Genomic DNA, 20,268 nt, shown 5'->3' on the forward strand with positions numbered 1-20,268 from the left:
GTGCCCCACGCTGGTGCTGGTACCTGGTGCAGCATGTGCACTGGGGTTCCCGTAGGCGCTGTTGCCGATGACAGTGGTGGTGTCGGTGCCATTGCCGTTGTCAGTGCCGAGGGTGCGTCATGTGCCTTGGCCACAATTGGGGCCACCGATGCCTCTAGTGCCCAAGTGATTGATGTCGGTGCTGCAGTCAGTTCCAAAAATGGCACCACAGGTGCCAGTGTTAATGACCAAGCACTGGCTCCGGTGCCAGTAGCGGCGGAACGAACATCGTGGATGCCACCGATGCTGCACCTGAGTGGGATTCCTGGCTCCAACCTTGGTCTTGATGGAAAGCCCACCAAGTCCAAAAGGGCCACTGCGGTGGATTTCGCCATTGAGGGGCCCACTGCTTCGGGCAGGACCACCTATGGTGTTATGAGGAGGATCTTCTGCTCCTGCTATAGTCAGAGTGGTATGAGTCCGACTCTGACTCGGAGAACCAGGGTGGCACTGCTCCTCTCGAAGTAGAGCATTGAGAAGCAGGGGACCGACTGCGCTCCCTGGATGGTTGTGCTGAAGTAGAAGGGTGCCGACATGATGGGGATTGACATGCCATCATTGCTGGCTTTCCCTTTGACTGCATGGGGTGCTGGGATGGAACCTGCGGTGCTGGGACGCTCTCCTGTCTCAGCAGCAAGAATGGCGCCATGAGCCTCGATAGGTCCTGCGCCACCTCGAAAGCCTCTGGAGTGGATGGGAGTGGTGGATGCTTTGATGGGTGGGGTGAGCGAGACAGGCCTGGACTCGACTGCCTTGCTTGGGCAGGAGTCAACGTGGCCCCAACCTGAGTCTCTGAGCCGTCGCCCAACTGAGGTATCACTGGGGCTGTTCCCTGGGTCTTGCCAAGGGAGATCGGCTTCTCTCTGACCTCTTTTTCTTCTGCGCCGGTGATTGGGACTGGTGCCAAAGGCTGGAATGTCTCCAGGAGGCTCCATGCTGGTGCCAAGCTTCCCTGCCAGCATCTTTCTTTGGCGCAGGATCCTTCAAAGATGACTCCATACCACTTCGTGCTGAAGATTACATGCTGGGACAAGGATCCCTGGTGCCTGGATCCGACTGAGGTCAAAGAGGTGCCTCCATAAGAAGAATTTTGAAATGCTGCTCCCTGTCCTTAATGGTTCTCGGTTGGAATTCCTGACAGATCTTGCAGCGGTATTTCTGGTGATCCTCACCCAGGCACCGTAAGCAGGAGGTGTGGGGGTCATCTTTTGGCATGCGCTTTGCACGAATCTGGCAAGTCAAAGCCCGGGGATCACGGCATGCCCCAGTAATGAATAGGGGGGAGAAATGGGGATGGAATGGAGGGGGAATCCCCCATATCTGAAACTTATAAAGAACTACTAAACTGTACTAACTACTGAAAACTAACTATGTACAGTGTACAGTTGAAGCACTGCTAATCCACTTGCTGAAGCAAGAGAAGAGCAAGATTAAGTTCCAATTACCATCACTGGTGGTAAGAAGGAACTGAGGGAGGTCAGCAGGGCTCTATATTGGGCACCATGGAGGTGCAACTCCAGGGGGCACCCAGGCCAACCCTATGGTTGTGACTAGAGGAAAAATCTTCTGGCTACTATGCATGCGCACACACCCGATTGGAATTGACATGAACAACCACTTGGAGAAGAACCAACAGCTCCGCAGTGGTCCAAGCAGGACGGCGTTTGGTGTGACTACAAACCATGGTCACCTGGGAAGATGCGATATGAGCTCTCCATGCCAAGCCATCAGGAAATGGAATTTCAGAAATTCCCGGGCCTTGTAAGGGGCAGGGGTGGATGGTCGTTTACCTGGCTGCAGGACAGTGGAGTTCAAACTGCTGACCAGAACGATCACGATGGGCATTGTGGGACACCTCCTAGCTCCTGGAGGCCAATTAAAGTGATGAAATCAAGTGGGGTGTCTACAGCAGTGATCCCTCTAATTTTTCCCATGCATGTGTGGAATGAATTTTGTTATGTGCATCAGTATGGAGGTGATGTGTCACACATCACTTTCATATTGATGCACATAAAATTCATATGGCAGGGTTGGGCCGAGGGGGTTGGAGTGTAGGAAGGGGCTGAGGGCCAGGGCAGAGGGTTGGGGTGCGGGAGGGGGTGAGGCCTCTGGCTGGGGGTGCAGGCTGTGGAGTGGGGCCAAGGATGAGGGGTTTGGGGTGCAGGGTGCCCTGGGGCTACAGTGGGGAGAGAGACTCCTCCCTGCTCTCTCCCCGCAGCAGCACTTGCACTGAGGAAGAGAGGCACCTCTCCCCACCATGGCAGTTCAGGGGCTGAGGACGTGGGATAGATGCCTCTCCCGCAGCTGCAGGAGGTCCAGCCCGGGCTGGATTGGTGCCAGGGGAGGGGCGTCTCTCCCCTGGTTGTGGCGGGTCCGTCTGCAGTCCAGGCCCCTGGTGACAGTCCGCAGCTTCAGGCTCTTCTAGGGAGTCTGAAGCAACAGACCATCTGTCACTGGGGGCCCAGAGGAGTGGCAGCGGCTGTGGGCTCCTTTCCGCCCCTCCAACTCTTGTCACTGGCAGGCAGCCAGCGGCTGCTGCCTGCCAGTGACAGAGAGTGGGGGCAGAGAGAGGAGCCCTCAGCTGGCCAGCTGAGAGGAGCAAGTGGGGGTGGGGGAGACTCAGGGAGAAGCCCTGAGCCCGCAGGCTTAGAGCAGCGCTGGGGAAGGACCGGAGAGGAGAAGAGAGGAGCCAATGAAGTGGAGCTCACAGCCAGCAGGGTCCCTGCTGAGCATGGGCCTGCTGCCATTATTAACCCGATACTGGCCAGGCTAGGCTGGGGCTGGGGCACATCTCCCCCAGCCATGACAGGTCTGGGGCTAGGCTGGGGCTGGGGGAGGGGTGCCTCTCCACACCCCAGCAGGTCTGGGGCTGGGGAAGAGGCATCTCTCCCCGCCATAGCCCTGAGCGCCTGGCAGCGCTTAATAGGCTGCAGCTGCAAGGCCACACAGCTTACAGGGAACTTAGGTCTACACTGGCACTTTGTCAAGAAAAATGTAGAGGAAAACGACGCAAGTCTCTTGTCAGGGTAGACATATTTAGTCGCCAAAACCAGGCCTCTTTCCCACCAAAAGTCGCATTGTGGTGTGTACGCACACACTGTTTGGTCTACAAAAGGCAGTTTTTGGTGACAAGACTTAGTAGTGTAGACAAGGCCTAAGATTTCATTGTTTTTTTTACTTCTGTTAACCCTGACTACAGAGTCAAACACAGTTAGGAAGCGTGAGCTGGAGTCTTGTTCATCAACAGAATTGCTCGCTATCTTCCAGTTTGTGACAGCCATGCAAACCCACTGAAGAGAATGAGGGAGCACAAGTGACATTGTCCCCTTATTACTGAAGACTGGATGAGGTGAAAAGAACTCAGTTCGACTACTGGGGGTCATTTTCCAAACATTCTCAGCACTCAAAATACACGTTTTGTGTTGAACTTTTTGAAAATTTAGGCGGGATTGTGGGTACTGAGCTCCATTGAAAGGTCTGGCCCCAAAGCCCAGGATGCATTTGCAGGGCTAGTAGGGAGTAAACAGAACAGGTGAGAGACAGAAGCCGAGGTACAGTAAACATGTAGCCCCAGAATGTTCATGTTAGAGCAGAACTATGCTTCTATATGTAATTGTTATTATAGTAAATGGCTGTTGAACACGAGACCTGAATGCAACGTGTCACACCAAGGAGTTAAGTCTTTGTGTCTGAGGTATGAATTCTTTTACATAGCAACTACTAACAAAACATATAGTGTAGCAATATGAGCTTGCATTATAATAAAAGATGGCAACAAGTAGTTAAAACAGCTACCAACTAACTTATAAACACGTAAAGAGATGTGATCAAGAGTGAAAATTATCCTGAACTACATTAAAAAACAAGTCTTTTTTTTAAATCTAATTGATTTTTTACCATTAATTTACACTGTTTATTTTTTGGGCTTCACTGAAGCTGGGCACTTAGATCTAATTTGTTTCACTTTCTGTTTCTAAATATTTGCATTTACAGTCAGTCACACCGTACTCTGGATTTGTGTGTTCTAAAGGGTGGTGGATTTTTTACATAAACCTGTCAACATTTAAAAGTACATCCTTGAAAAAACATACCTCTTTATATCAGGTTTTGCCAAACCCTTTCCTTTTATTTGCGAAACCAACATGTAGGGAAGCTATTTGACAGTGTCCCTTTAAAAAAAATGGACACTCCTGTCTTCTATGTAATCACGAAGGGTGTGTGCATGTGGGGGAAGATACAGTCAGCTCCCAGTGAATCAGAAAGCTCTGTTCAGTCAACCAGCATCATTGTTTTTCTATGCAAAATCTGGTGAACTCACCTTGTTCACACACTTCCTTCCCAGTGTATGCAGTGAGAGGCATATCATGCTTACATGGATTATTAGGGGGAAGCAGATGCGCTTATGTTTCCCAGTGGCTTTTTCTGAAAGGCAGGAAGAAACAAGAGGGTAGTGTAATTTACCACTTTTCATCACAGCCAATCCATTTACAAGCAATTTCACTCCCAGACAATTGGCTCACTGGTGATTTCAGTCTCAGCCAATCCAGCTCTTTCCTTGAAGCTCCAATTACACTCCCAGAAGGAGCTAGTTAATTGCACGATAGTGGCTGCTAAGACCTGCTCCTCTAATAAAACAAGCTGTGGGTTCTTTATACCAATGAAGAAATCTTCAGTGGAAGCTAGCCCTTTAGTCTGTGCATGTACAGAAGAAAACTCACCTGGAAATAGAAACAAACCAAAATTACATTGATCTTACCTCATGCACTTTTGGAATTTGACAGGAAAAGAGATTGTACATTTCAGAAATAAAACAAGGAATAGTCAAACATTTTTGGGAGATTATAGCACACCTCACACTAAGGCCAGTGACTACCTGAGAATAAAATTGTTCCTGAAATGACATACTTTAATTGTAGCAATGAATAAAATCTAGGGTGACAGAAAACACTGCCTGCAAGTTACTTGATGTTACAGACATAAATGTGTCAGTACTGACTAGGCACCTCTCAGAGATAGGATTGGCCAAGCACATTTGTGGGAACCTCTAACTATAAAAGTCCTCTAGGTCTCAAGGGCCATGACCGGAAGAAGCATTTCAAGTGAGGGTAGTTTTCACATTCTCAAAGAGGGTGCAAAGTATCTCTCTTGGTCTGATGATTCCAGAGGCCTCTGCATAACACTGGGCCTGTCCTGATGAGAAAACCCTATGGCTATGTCTACACTACCACCTATGTCAGCAAAACTTATGTCGCTGGGAGTGTGAACATTCCACCCCCAAGAATGACATGAATTACACCGATATAAGTGCTAAGCACAGTGCTACGTTGTCAGAAGAGCTTCTCCTGCTAACACAGCTTAGGCTGCTCGCGGGGGTGTTTTTTTTAATGCTGACAGGAGATCACTCCATAGGGCGTCTTCACTAGACACTGCAGCAGCACAGCTGTATTGGTACAGCTGTGCCACTGCATCACTATACATGTAGACATCTAGTGATGGATTACCTCTCCCCAATTTTTGTGCTACAATCCTGATTTTTTAGGGGGCAGGGCAGCTGTTCCTGAAACTTACAAACATCCCAGAAACATTTGGGGCGGACACAGGTGTCATGAAAAGCAAAGCCCATTCTACACATTTCAGCTGACTGTAGGCATTAGTGACAAGGTTACTAGCATCAGGAGAAATTCCAGTTTTTGGTACAAAGAACTTAAACGACTGCTCGTCACAAAAGGCAGTTTCATTCAGCAACAAAAATCCACTTAGGGCATCCCCAGCAAAACTGACTCCTTTCCCCCGTGATCACATTCCTAAGCAAAGGGGGTGTGGGTATTTTTCAGGCTACCCCCAATCCAGCCCCTGGCTGCAGAAGTACTGGGAATCTGTGCATAGCTGCCCACTTTTACAAAAGTTTTGCAAGGGACATTTATCCAGATAAGACTAGAGGTCTTTCATTGTGACCAAGATTGATTTTTGGACACCTTTGAAACTGTTAGAGCAATTGAAGTACAGAGACAATGTGGGTATGTCTACACTACGGGATTATTCCAATTTTTCAGAAACCGGTATTTGGAAACAGATTATATAAAGTTGAGTGCACGCAGCCACACTAAGCACTTTAATTCGGTGGTGTGCGTCCATGTACTAAGGCTAGTGTCAATTTCCAGAGCATTGCACTGTGGGTAGCTATCCCATAGTTCCCACAGTCTCCCCCGCCCATTGGAATTCTGGGTTGAGATCCCAATGCCTGATAGAGCAAAAAACATTGTCATTGGTGGTTCTGGGTACAGCCTCACCCCTCCTTCCGTGAAAGCAGCGGCAGACAACCGTTTCATGCCTTTTTTCGTGGGTGAACTGTGCGGACGCCATATCACGGCAACCATGGAGCCTGCTCAGCTCAAGACAGCAATCATGGACGTTGTAAACAATTTGCGCATTCTTGTGCAGTCTGTGCTGAACCAGGACCTGCAAAACCAGGAGAGGAGGCAGCGGCTACGCCAACGAAAGTGATGAGGACATGGACACAGAATTCTCTCAAACCGCGGGCCCAGGCACGTTGGAGATCATGCTGATAATGGGGCAGGTTCTAGGCATTGCATGCCGATTTTGGGTCCGGGAAACAAGCACAGACTGGTGGGACCGCATAGTGTTGCGGGTGTGGGACGATTCTCAGTGGCTGCGAAACTTTCGCATGCGTAAGGGCACTTTCATGGAACTTTGTGACTTGCTTTCCCCTGCCCTGAAGCGCCAGAATACCAAGATGAGAGCAGCTCTCACAGTTGAGAAGCAAGTGGTGATAGCCCTCTGGAAGCTTGCAACGCCAGACAGCTACCAGTCAGTTGGGAATCAATTTGGAGTGGGCAAATCTACTGTAGGGGCTGCTGTGATGTAAGTAGCCAAAGCAATCACTAAGCTGCTGCTACAAAAGGTAGTGACTCTGAGAAATGTGCAGGTCATAGTGGATGGCTTTGCTGCAATGGGATTCCCTAACTGTGGTGGGGCAATAGATGGAACCCATATCCTTATCTTGGCACCGGAGCACCAGGGCACCCACTATATAAACCGCAAGGGGTACGTTTCCATGGTGCTCGAAGCACTGGTGGATCACAAGGGATGTTTCACCAACATCCACATGGGATGACTGGGAAGGGTTCATGACACTCACGTCTTCAGGAACTCTGTTTAAACAGCTGCAGTAAGGGAATTACTTCCCAAACCAGAAAATAACAGTTGGGGATGTTGACATGCCTGTAGTATCCTGGAGACCCAGCCTACCCCTTGGTGCCATGGCTCATGAAGCCACACACAGGCAGCCTGGACAGTAATCAGGAGCTGTTCAACTACAGGCTGAGCAAGTGCAGAATGGTGGTAGAATGTGCAGTTGGACATTTAAAGGGACGCTGGCGCACATTACTGACTCGCTCAGACCTCAGCCAAACCAATATCCCCATTGTTATTGCTGCTTGCTGTGTGCTCCACAATCTCTGTGAGAGTAAGGGGGAGACTGAGGCAAATCACCTGGCCACTGATTAGGTGCAGCCAGACACCAGGGCTATTAGAAGAGCACATCAGGAAGTGGTGCGCATCAGAGAAGCTTTGAAAACCAGTTTCATCACTGGCCAGGGTACTGTGTGACTGTTGTGTTTGTTTCTCCTGATGAAAACCCGCCCCCTTGATTGACTCATTCCCTGTAAGCAACCCACCCTCCCCCATTGATTACAGCTTGCTTTCTAAGGAAATAAAGTCACTATCATTTAAAAATCATGTAGTCTTTATTAATTGTTTATAAAAAGAGGGAGAGAACTGACATGGTAGCCCGGGTGGGGTTTGGGAGGAGGATAGGAGGGAAGGAAAAGGCCACTAAAAAAATTTCAAAATAACGCCAGCCTTTTCGTTGGGCTGTCCACTGAGGTGGAGTGGGCGGGTGCACAGAGCCTACCTCCACGCGTTCTTACATGTCTGGTGGATGAGGAGGCTAAGGAACATGGTGAGGGGGGAGGGTGGCTATACAGGGGCTGCAGTGGCACTCTGTGATCCTGCTGCCTTTCCTGAAGCTCCACCAGATGCCGGAGCATGTCAGTTTGATCACGCAGCTGCCCCAGTGTTGCATCCCGCCACCACTTATCTTCCTGTCACCACCTCTCCTCACGTTCGTCCCTCCTGTCCTCACGGTCACTGGTATCTTTCCTGTACTTTGATACCACGTCCTTCCACTCATTCAGATGAGTTCTTTCATTGCGGGTCACTTCCATGATTTCCGAGAACATTTCGTCTCACGTCTTTTTTTTCCTCCGCCTTATCTGAGATAGCCCTCGGGACGGAGTAGGGAGGCTTGAAAAATTTGCAGCTGCAGGAGGGAGGGGAAAAAAGAGAGAGAAGTATTTAAAAAGATACATTTTACAAAACAATGGTTACACTTTCATGGTGAACAACACTATTCACATTACATTGCACATGTGATTTCAGTACAAGATCGCATTTTGCATCTTAATATTGAGTGCCTGTGGCTTTGGTGTTAGAGATCACAGACATAGGTCCGGGCAACACAATTTGGCCTGCATGCGGCTATGGTAACCCATTGTCTTTCAGTTTCTGCAGCCTTCATATATCCAGCACTCTCCTTTCCCAAATACCAAGCAAAGCCCATTGAGTGCTGTGTCTTTCTTGTTAACATGCAGCAGCATAAACCAGATTCCCCTCCACCCCAACCAATTATCTGGGATGATTGCTTTACCCCTCCCCCCACCGCGTGGCTGGTATCATGGAAGATTCCTGCTAGCCACACACACCCCTGCCCCTACCGCGAGGCTGGTAGCAGGGAAGATCCCTGCTAGTCAAACGCGAAAACACTCAGCAACAATCACCCACCCTCCTCCTCCCTCTGCTTGGCTAACTGCAAGAAAGGGTTTTGGTTTTTGTTGTTTTTTTTTCAGCCACAGGCAAACAGCCCAGTAGGAATGGCCACCACTGTCCCCTTAATTAAATTCCTATATTATCAACGCAGGGTTACCATGAACGAGATCACTCTCCTGAGATAACAGCGAGATTAATGATCAATGTGCTTAATGGCCATTTCCCAACAGACCCACCCCCACCTTAACACCCCTCCCCACCAAACACAGGACAATACGCTGCTAGGACCTTGTCATCAATGGAAGACCAGATTACTGCTACATGCATGGTGTACTCAAGTGTCCTATAGGAGGACAAAATAAGGGCTGAGCTGCCTTTCAGAAACCTTCTGCAAAGGTTTGAGTACCTCGCAGGAGAGTTCATGGAGATTGTCCCTAGGATTACACGCACATCACGGCAGAACACGTTACAGACTTTGTTCGCACAGTAACATGTACGTGGCCGTAAATGCATGCCACAAAGCTCTCAGGGCAAATTAAATCAATTAAAAATGCTTGTTTTAAACATGTTTATAATTATACAAGAAGGTACACTCACCTAGGGATCCCTTCCATGGTAATTTCTGCGATAGTGGCCTTGGGAAGGCAGGAGGGTAATTCCTATCAGGCTGCAGAAAAGAGTCCTGGCTGTTGGGGGAAAGGTGGCTGCTGTGTGCTCTCTCCAAGACTCGTGTCCTCTTCCTCCTCATCTCCCTCTGCAGAATCTTCAGGCAGGCTTTAGATTTACCCCCGCTCAGAATCCATGGCAGGGGTGGTGATAGTGGCGGACCCCCTTCTGAAATTGCATCAGCTCAGCTAGAAAGCAGCATGTTTGAGCTCTATCCTGACCTTCCGTTTGGTCTTTGTTTTCTGGTAAGGGCTTGGTCTGAGCTCCTAACTTTCACACGGCTCACTGGTACTGAGTTCTGGTGTGGCCTCTCTGCATCAATGGCCTGGAGATTTTCAACCATGTTTTTTCATTTCGCTGTGTGGAAACCATAGTTCATGGTAGCGACACAATCATCCCCCGATATTGTATGACAGATCCAGTATTTGCCGTACAGTCAGTGCGGAGCTCTTTTTCAATTCTCAAACTGCATGGTCACTGGCTGATCAGCCTCCACGCGGGCAAACAGGAAATGATATTCAAAGTTCAGCAGCTTTCCCTGTCACCTGGCCAGTGCAATCAAGGTTCAGAATTGACTGTCCAGAGCGGTCACAATGGTGCACTGTTGGATAGTGCCCGGTAGGCCAATTACCTGCTTTGCAAGCCACACTAAACCATCAATCCAATCATTGATTAATGTTTCTTTTCATTTTATTGTTTTGAATTTCAGCGCTACTCCGCTCGTCAGGGAGGAGTACAGATACCAGTATTAAGAGCCCTTCATATCGATATAAAGGGCTTCGTTGTGTGGACGGGTGCAGGGTTAATTCGGTTTAACGCTGCTCAATTCGGTATAAACGTGTAGTGTAGACCAGGCCTGTGTGTGAATTTGCCACTGGACATATCATAACATCTCTTGGTCAGGCAGGCAGCTCTACAATCCTTCATTTTATGTTGGAATTATTAATCATCTCAATTTTTCTTGATCATGTGACAGAGCTGAGTGTATAGTGGCCAGCACTGCTAATATTATCACTATTATGGTTGAACCAGTTAAAAAAATAAAAGGGTGTGTGTGTTTGGAAATACCTGTTTACATTTATTTTCCATCTTAAGGCAATGAAAGGGCAACACTTAGTGTCAGGGCCAAATAATTACTGAACAATCAATTTTAACAAAGAAAAAGAAAACAAAGAGCCCGTCTGTCATTACAAAACCAACCAGGCATGGTCACATATCATGGCTTGAGGATCCAAACACAATGTTGTTATGCTCCATCTCCACTACTACAGAGCCACCGTTTAGTCACGTTGACAGACAAGTACATTGTAAATGAGCCCCTCAAGATGGCAGTTTTTGTAGCTGTAGATAGGCCCAAAGTGAGAGACCAATAGTGCTGGCTAGAGACAAGTGCTTCATTTCACATTCCCTCCTCCTACACTGCTGTTCTCTCAGACATTTTTGCCATCTTCCTCCTAATTCGCTCTCCCTGGCAGTTCCCTGCCTCTCTCCTCCTGAACGGGGTCCTGCTGCCCTCATTACACTTCAGTTATCTTCTGCTCTCCCTGAACTGCCCACTTCCAGCCAGGGCCGGCTCTAGGGATTTTGCTGCTCCAAGCAGCCAAAAAAAAACCCCAAACAAAAACAAAAACAAAAAAAAGCCATGATCACGATCTGCAGCAATTCAGCGGGAGGTCCTTCGCTCCGAGCAGGAGTGAGGGACCTTCTGCCGAATTGCTGCTGAATACTTGAAAGTGCCGTCCTGCTCAGAGTGGCCGCCCCAAGCATCTGCTTGATAAGCTGATGCCTGGAGCTGGCCCTGCCTCCAGTTGCCATTAAACCTTCCGAGTCCAATATTCCTTCCCTGCCCCTAGAAAGGACAACTCAAAACACTCTGTTTTGTTTGCTGTTTGAACAGCACTCGAAGAAAAACAGTGTCGCTCTGTGTTGTTTCTTCCCTCAAGCCCTGCAGTATTGCCCTTTTCATTCCATTTTGGGGGACCGGGGAGATCTCCATGCAATTCTGTTAGGATCCTTTAATCCCAGTCTTCCATACATAATGCTCTTCCAGTCTGCAGTTTCTTCAGAGCAACACTTTCCAAAAATGCAAGATTATACTGTAATTTAGTTATGTGGATACACTTTTACCATTAAATACATCTGGGGGGGAAGGGAGGGGAAAAATTACTGACCCTTCGAGACGCATCCTATCTCCAGAAGTCTGAGGCACACCTGCTGGGGCTCAGGGCTTCAGCTCTGAGGCAAGGTGGTAGGGCAAGGGGCTTCAGTGGGGCACACCTGCCAGGGCACAAGACTTCAGCCCATCTCCTGCTGAAGCTCCAAGCCCTGGCAGGCACCTCCTGCAGAGCTGAAGCCACAAGACCCCCCCTGACCCTGCCTGCTGGGCAGAAGCTTCTAGCCGCACCACTCCACTGCAGGGAAGAATCCCTGAGCCCCGGCCAAACAGGCTGGTAGGCAAAGAAGGGGGTGGGGGGAAGGACTCCAAGAGCCACATTTTGAACTATAAAAGAACCACATGCGGCTTATGAGCCATGGTTTGGCCACCCCTGAACTAGACTGAGAAGCCACCAAACTTGTTGCAAGGTTTCCCAGATGTTAAAAAGGGCAATTTAGTAAACCACTGTAGTCTAAAAAGCCCCTTACTGTACAGTCACCTCATGCAGTGTGTCATTTCCACTCTATGACAGATGGAGTCACTGAGTCAGATTCTGGCCTCTACTCCAGCATATATAAGGGCTGTAAACGAGCTGCAGCAGCACCAGGGAGAAAGTGGCCCTATGTTACCCCTTTCCCTGCTGTCCCCAGCATAAAGGCCTGCCAAGGCTAAGAGTGGGCCACCCAGGCATGGAGGAAGAGTACTTTGCAACAGAGCTAATTTTGGGTTGCAGATCAGCCCATATGCAGCAGTGGGAAGGCTGCCACAAAATACAGCAGTCCCCAGGGCTGTTCCAACTTACACTAGGAGTCATATCAACTCCCAAGGCTGGCAGAATCCAGGAGGCACGCAGAAGGTTTAAAGGCAGGTTTATCCCCTTTCTCGGCTGCATCTTCTGTGCATTGCTTCCCAAGAATTGTAACACAGAATCTAGCTCACTGTGTTTATCACTCCACATTCTTCAACTAGATAACTCTGCATGGGGTACTATGTCACATTCACATGTGGTCCAGTCCACAACTGCCTCGTGATCCAACTCCAGTGTGTCGCTCATGAGGAAATGATAGGCAAAATACATCCCACCACAGCATATACATTACTTTCACTTGGTCAAAAAAGGGCAAGAAGAGGAAGTGAAGAAGAAAATGTAAGTGTCCAAAAGGGGTTAGTTTATTTGAGAAATGTCTGAATCACCTTCCATTCAAGCACCTGGGTGCCAGGACATTAATACCAGACAGATCCCACCTGGGTAACTCAGTGAATCACCATGGCCATTGCTCTCTGATTACATGGATCTGTCAAAATGAGCACCCCGCATTTCCCTAATGATTGCCATTTGAATGGCTGCTCCTTCACCGTGCCCTGAAGGCTGAAGAACCCAGGCTCTGACATCCAATTAGAGGAAGTGAATTCCACAGCGAGAGGAGCCTTCTGAGAACACCCAGGACCAGATTTGTGAAGGTACTTAGGCACCTGAAGTTGCGAGTTGGAGTTGTAAGAATGAACGGATCCTGGGGCAACAGGAGGCAGGAGAGGAGTAGGGAAAGTGGTGCTGCTGGGGCCCAGGCAGATGAGAAGTCCCAGAGCTAGGGAGCTGGGGAAGTGATGCCACTGGCTCCCAGGAAGAGAAAAGTTGCTGCTGGGCTAAGACAGCAATAAGAAATAGATGGCAGTTACCCTCTTCTCACCCCCTAATATTGGGTAAGTGGAGTCTCCACCTGAGCAGGCAGGGAGAGGCATGCATTTGTGTGCATTAAAGATTGACTTACCACCCTGAAATTACCACATACACACACTGGTAGAGGAATAGAGGGGATTTAGAGATAGACTACAAAACATGAACAGGTTTAACAAATAAACAAACAAACACACACACCTGACACCCTTAATGATTTTTTCAGCCAACCTCATGATTTATGTTCCCATGGACTAGCACTCAGAATCCAGTCCTTTTGTTATATGCTTCCTGGGACTTACCCCATTAAGCAGGCACATACTGTTGCATTCTGGATTCAGCTAAAGCTTCCAGATGGTCTTCAAGGGAAGTCTTACATAATGTGCTTTGCAGTAGACCAGTTTGGAGATGACAAGGGCTTTGATAATTGTGTCAAGGTCTGTATGATGGAGCAGGGAATCAGAACAGCTGCCTGTCTTCTTACCCCAACAGCTAGGTGTTATCTGCTTGATGGGCAAGACAGGTGTCCTTACTGTGCTCCTCCTGCCACATGGCGTCCTCTGGTGGCACAGTGTTTGCAGGAGGCCTGTAGAGCAGTGGATCTTGTAGTTTATGCTCAGTCTCCTTTGAGATGCATGGCACAGCTCATACCTCTCCAAGCTATTGTTTCAGGCTAGCTGCAGACTCATGCAGACATCTCTACATTACTTACACTTGGGTTGTGTTTTCAAGGTTTTCTTTAAAACCATAAGGACTGACATTTATTTAAAAAAAAAAAAAAAAAGAGCGAAGATTCTGAATTCATCACATGATTCCAGGAGCTGGATCCTTGATACTCCCTATAAACGCCTATGCCTTAATCTAACTCTAAGGAAGAAAGATTGCAACTTCTTAAATCAACCATAGATGGAAAGCACTTCAGGACCCCATTGCTGCCTAAGAATCCAAGAACAGTGGTGGATTGAGACCATATTTTTGCATACCTGCCCAATATGGAAAGAACAGAACAGCAACATATGTAATATTTTGCATCACTAATATCTTTATGCAGAATTACTATGAGTGGATAATCCCAGAAAACATTAAACAAAGTTCCCATTATACCATGTAGCCTCTAGCATTGGTTTGTATAGATCATAGATATTTTAACTATTTTCTGTGGTGCTAAATATTCCTGTAATTTGTTTCTAACATTGTATGAGAGAGTACAGGGCAGTAAATGTGACATGGTGGCTACTTGCATTTTGTTTTTCTTGTGGAGATTAATTTGAAATCTCAAAAGGTACAAGTTGTTCATGGAAGAGCATAAAGTTTAGATCCAGGATAAATCTCTCTTGTACACCAAAAAAAAATTAAAAAAGGGAATAGATATGTTTAAAAAAAAAAATCTTCCTGACTTCTGGAAAGCAGGTGAAATCACATGCAAACCTGTCCTGAAGATGCTAAATGTTGCCACACAGGGCTTGCTGTTGCTTGGAATCAGGCCAGTGGGACAGGAAGTGGCTGTGCAGGATGGACAACTGGAGGACAGGAAGTTACAGACAGGTTACGTTTGATCTCTTTATAACTCACCACAGGAAATTCACAGTTCAGCAGTCTCATCATCTTAAACCATTTTCATTAGACACTGATTTTTTTAAAAAGAAAAAAAACTTACAAAAAGCACTTTTTACCCCATAAATAAATATTTATATTGCACTTTTCATCGTCAAAGCACTATACAAACTGTGACAGAGTTCCTTCTCTATCTCGGTAGGTCCTGTGCTTTGAGGCAAACAAATCTGCCAATGAGATCCACCATGTGGGTCAGGGAACAGCCCAGAGACCTTCCCCTCTGGTAGAAACCACAGTCCAGGTCAATTTCTCCTGTGTCTGATCAGAAGTTGGGAGGTTTGGGGGGAACCTGGGCCTGCCTCTACTCCGGGTTCCAGCCCAGGGCCCTGTGGACTGCAGCTGTCTAGAGTGCCTCCTGGAACAGCCTCATGACAGCTACAACTCCCTGAGCTACTTCCCCATGGCCTTCTCCCAACACCTTCTTTATCCTCACCACAGGACCTTTCTCCTCGTGTCTGATAATGCTTGTACTCTTCAATCCTCCAGCAATACGCCTTCCCACTTTCAGTTCCTAGTGCCTCTTGCTCTCAACTCCTCACATGCACACTACAAACTGAAGTGAGGTCCTTTTTAAACTCAGGTGCCCTGATTAGCCAGCCTGTCCTGATTCTAGCAGTTTCTTCTCAGTTGGCTCCAGGTGTCCTAATTAGCCTGCCTTAATTGGTTCCAGCAAGTTCCTGCTTGTTCTGGAACTGCTCCTGTTACCTTACCCAGGAAAAAGGGATCTACTTAATCTGGGACTAATATATCTGCCTTCGAATACTCTCCTGTAGCCATCTGGCCTGACCCTGTCACAAAACATCGACTAATTCTAACAGCACCCCGATGAGATTGTATGTATTAGTTTCCCCCCTGTATAAATGAGACAGCTGAGACAGAAGCTAAGGATAACATTTTCAAAAGACTGTGCAGACAAAAATGATTGTTTGAGTGTATAAAAAGGATTGTTGACTCTTCTGAGCACAGGTAGCATTTTCAGAAAGTGACCATCAGGGTCCCTGAGTGTCCATGCCCTTTCCCACACCTCTGTCCTTCCTCTTTGTTCCGCACTCCCACATGGGTGCTCATCTGGCATTTTCAAAAACTTTAACAGTGATCACACAAAAATAGGGACTTCTGCTCTATTTGTGCTTCAGGAAGAAATAACTTAATATCTCTCACAAAGATGCAGCACTCAAAAAAAGACACTATAACACACTATTGAAAGACAACCAAACACATTACAATTTTTCAGAGCAGCACAAGGAGATAGAGCTACTGAGGGGAGAGACAGAGGGAGTGTGCTCAAGTCCCCAGCAGGCGGTTTTCATCCTTAGGGAGAAGGGTCATCAACCAATGGGCCCAACCCCAGGGACACAAGAGGCTGCCAATAACACTGTTAGTTACATGTACAACCAAAATACATAAACAGCTATGGAAATCAACACAACAGAGAAAGAGTAAAGACTCAAAAAGAGCTCACAACAAACATTTTTGCTGTTGTTTGTGAGTTGCTATAATAATGCCATTGTCTAAGGACTTTGATATCTTCTGCTTCTGTGAGTACCCATTGCACTTGAGGAGGTTTCGACACTGCTCGTGTTTCCCAGATATAAACTGGATGGCACATGCCATGTGGGTGAGTCAGTGTCTCTGCACTAGGAGGCAAGAGCAGAGATGCTTAAAGTATGCTCTGGGGGGAAGACAAGGGTGTCATGAGTAAGTCAAGCATACACATAGGATACATTTGCATCTCTGGATCTTCAGTCTCAGGATGGTGGAATCAAGACTGAAAGGGGATAAGGAGGCTATTGCACAACATCCCCTGTTGGTGGCTGTCTCCAAAATGGGAGCCAATACCACAGTGGACATGGAAGATGAAACCTCCTGAAGCAAAGCCTTACAACTCAGTTGACTGACTGATTCACATTTACTTTGGCTTGTTTAGTCTTCCTACAGGGAAGCTACAGACTCCTGAACGTTCCCATGGATGTTAATAATTCTACCTTTGCATTGGTAAATTGCCTGAACAAAGTCTCTTCAACAGTATTCCGATGTGCCGAAAGTGGAAGGGTGATTTGGTGCATCATCATCCTCACCTAGGTGGAGGGGCGTCTCCTTTTATTCCATCCCCATCACCTTGCAAGAGACAACAGAATTGAGACAAACCTTATAGGAGAAAAAATCTGGACTACCCTTGGTATCGATTGATGCATGGAGATTTTTAGGCCATCAGGAGGCTACTGGAGGATCCATATGCTCACAGACAAGTCTGTCAGTGCTGTCATCCTCTTTTGTTGGCCTCCTGTGGGAGCACCATGGAGGAACATAATTTATGGATGTTCGAGGCAACCACTCTCTCCTACTGGCTGGGTAGCTGGCAGAACAGCAGATATTGGAAGGGGACATAGGAGGAAGAATCATGAGATGGACAGCCACCCGCTCCACCTAGATCAGAAGAATGCTGGTGACTAACGCTGATAGGGTGGAACGTAGAAATTCCAGGGTGCCTACCGAAGTGCTCAAACTACATCCAAAGAATTAAAGGAGATATTCACTTAGGCCGAGCCACAAAGATATTTAGGCTCCTAGCTGTCACTGATTTCAATCAAAGTTATACCTTTGTGGCTCTGGGCCCTGGAAACTCCATTTACCTAGTGTAGTCTTCTGTACAAGTGTCTAGATGTTGGGTCCTTGATAGTGATCACCACTAAATGCTTCCCCCAATTAGTGTAGTGCCAGTAAGGAAGCTTAGATACTCACCATTGTCTCTAAAGGAATGCCTTTCAGCCAGGTTCCCAAGTAATCGGGAGCCTTGACGCTCTGATAAGCCAGTCTAGTAAGAACAGCCATGTACTTCATATATTTGGTTTCTCTCCTAGTCCCAAGGTCCTTCGGTTTTCCTTTTATATCTTCATGCCAGCATCCAGCCCAAATCCCACCTTGTATTCACCGTAAGTCATTTATTCCACAAATGGGCTTTGACTATTACTGATATGCTTCAAAGGTTTTGTTTGTTTTTTAAAGAACTCTATTAACCTCGATCTGTCTGTAAAATTGCTTTCAAGTTTTCCATACTCTCCTCCTCTGGCTTTTAAAAACAAAATAGAGCTTCTCCACCTTGTCAGGATCCTTCACAAATCCAGCTCCTGAAATCCCACAAGCTCAATTCTTCTGACAGTCAACAATTCCTCAATTTCCCCATCTGTAATGTGGGGATAACATGGGCATCATGGGTAGTGCAGGGAGAAGAGACTGATTAGTTAATGGTTGGTAGAGAGCCATGTATGTATTCAATTAAATAATTAACAGTTGCTTAATTATTTCAAGGCAGGAGACTCCTAGCAAACTCAACCAGTGAAGGATTCTGCACAAGAAAACACAGACACTCACAGGGTCAAGGTGGCAAAACAGGCCTCTTCAAGACGAGGAAATGCAGTTATTGTAGTAACAATGGCTGGAATTGGCAGGCTTGCCCAATATGGGTTGGTCAACAACAATTATCTGTTAATCCAAGAACAATGATAGCTAGACTTCTTTCATCTACAGTACTGAAATGAGACTCATTCTCTTCTCCTCAAGGTTAAAATTAATCAACCTTGAAGGGGAAATGGGGGAAGAAACTTCTTACTCCATAAGATGCAAGTGAAGAACAGTATAATAGAGGAACCAGAGAACTAATCCACAGGGATCATGAAGATTCCTCTGCAATGGCAGGGCCCATAATGCTATTTCTGCTATCCTACCACATTGACCCCGGTGCGAAAGCTCTGTGTTTCCTGGGGCTAGTAGTCTGAACTGGCTCTAGAACACTGCTCCATCTGGGAGTGGGAGCGTGTGGTGTTGATGAGAATAACCACTCTCAAATGAGTCTTTATACAGAGCAAACAAAAAAAAAAAATCTACCCTCTCAAAGACTGCAGTCCAATTAAGAGAAAAAAATATTCCAAAACAGCATATGAATCCTGAGATGTGGCTGCTCTTAGGGTTCCTTCTCTAGGACCCATCTGTCTCAGACCTTAACTCCCCCTCTCTCCCTTTCTTCCAGGGTGGAATCAATCTAGTGTGCCATGCCTGCCCCAGTAGGTCAGCAATAAGTAACCTCTTCCTTTGTAAGGTATCAACACCTGCTGACAAACAATTCAGCACATCTGCACTCAGCTCTGATTCAAAAAAGGCCCCAGACACTGAAAAACCTGTCGCTGCCAGGACCTGCATTTGCAACCTTCTGCTCTTTAGCACTATAGTGCTCTAGAGCAGTGGCTCTCAACCTTTCCAAACGATTGTGCCCCTTTCAGGAGTCTGATTGGTCTTGGGTACCCCCAAGTTTCACCTCACTTAAAAACTACTTGCTTATAAAATCAAAAAAATACAAATGTCACAGCACACTATTGCTGAAAAATTGCTGATCTCATTTTTACCATATAATTATAAAAATCAATTGGAATATAAATATTGTACTTACATTTCAGTGTACATAGAGCAGTATAAACAAGTCAGTCTGAATGAAATTTTAGTTTGTACTGACTTTGCTAGTGTTTTTTATGTAATTCGTTGTAAAACTAGGGAACTATCTAGATGAGTTGATGTACCCTTGGTTGAGAACCACTGCTCAGCAGCACATTAGTTACTAAGCTTAACCATCCTCAACAACTGGCCAGAGAGCATTTGTAGAGATCCCTAGGTAGCACAAGTGGAATAGATCTACTGTGCACATGGTTACTTCCACTTACTAAACTAACACCTCATGCCAAAGCTACTTGTTATCAGAGACTCAACAGTTTAATTTTAGTACACTAGAATGAGAAATCAGAGAGAAGCCAATGATCTGCAGTGGATTTTTTTAAAGCAGCATTGAGAGACTAAAAAATGTCAATTTAAAAGAAGAGATTTGGTGGGAATTTAGTACTTTGGGAAAGGTATGAAGCCAACAGCCCTGGAAACCAAAGTCATTCATTTATAGATCTAGTACAGCACAGGAATATTAATTTTCCTGAAGTACCACAATATGCCTTAACTCTAATGTGGTAGGACCATATTTTGTGGTAAGATTTTATCTCTATGGTCCTTTGAGTCCCTGGCCTTTCTGCTGAGACTGTAAATACAGATGCCACATTATGATGATTATATGGATGGCTGTCAACTGGGAACTAGACAGACCAAGTTTAACATAGACCACTATGTAGTGATCAGACAGTAATGACTTTGGGTCATATGACCCCAGGCTTGATTTCAACTGGGAATCTAGAAGTGAAGGTCACTCAGTTTTAATCTGCTCATTCACTGCCCCATT

The sequence above is a fragment of the Chelonoidis abingdonii genome, chromosome 1, assembly GCF_003597395.2.
Source record: "Chelonoidis abingdonii isolate Lonesome George chromosome 1, CheloAbing_2.0, whole genome shotgun sequence".
Taxonomy (NCBI): domain Eukaryota; kingdom Metazoa; phylum Chordata; order Testudines; family Testudinidae; genus Chelonoidis; species Chelonoidis abingdonii.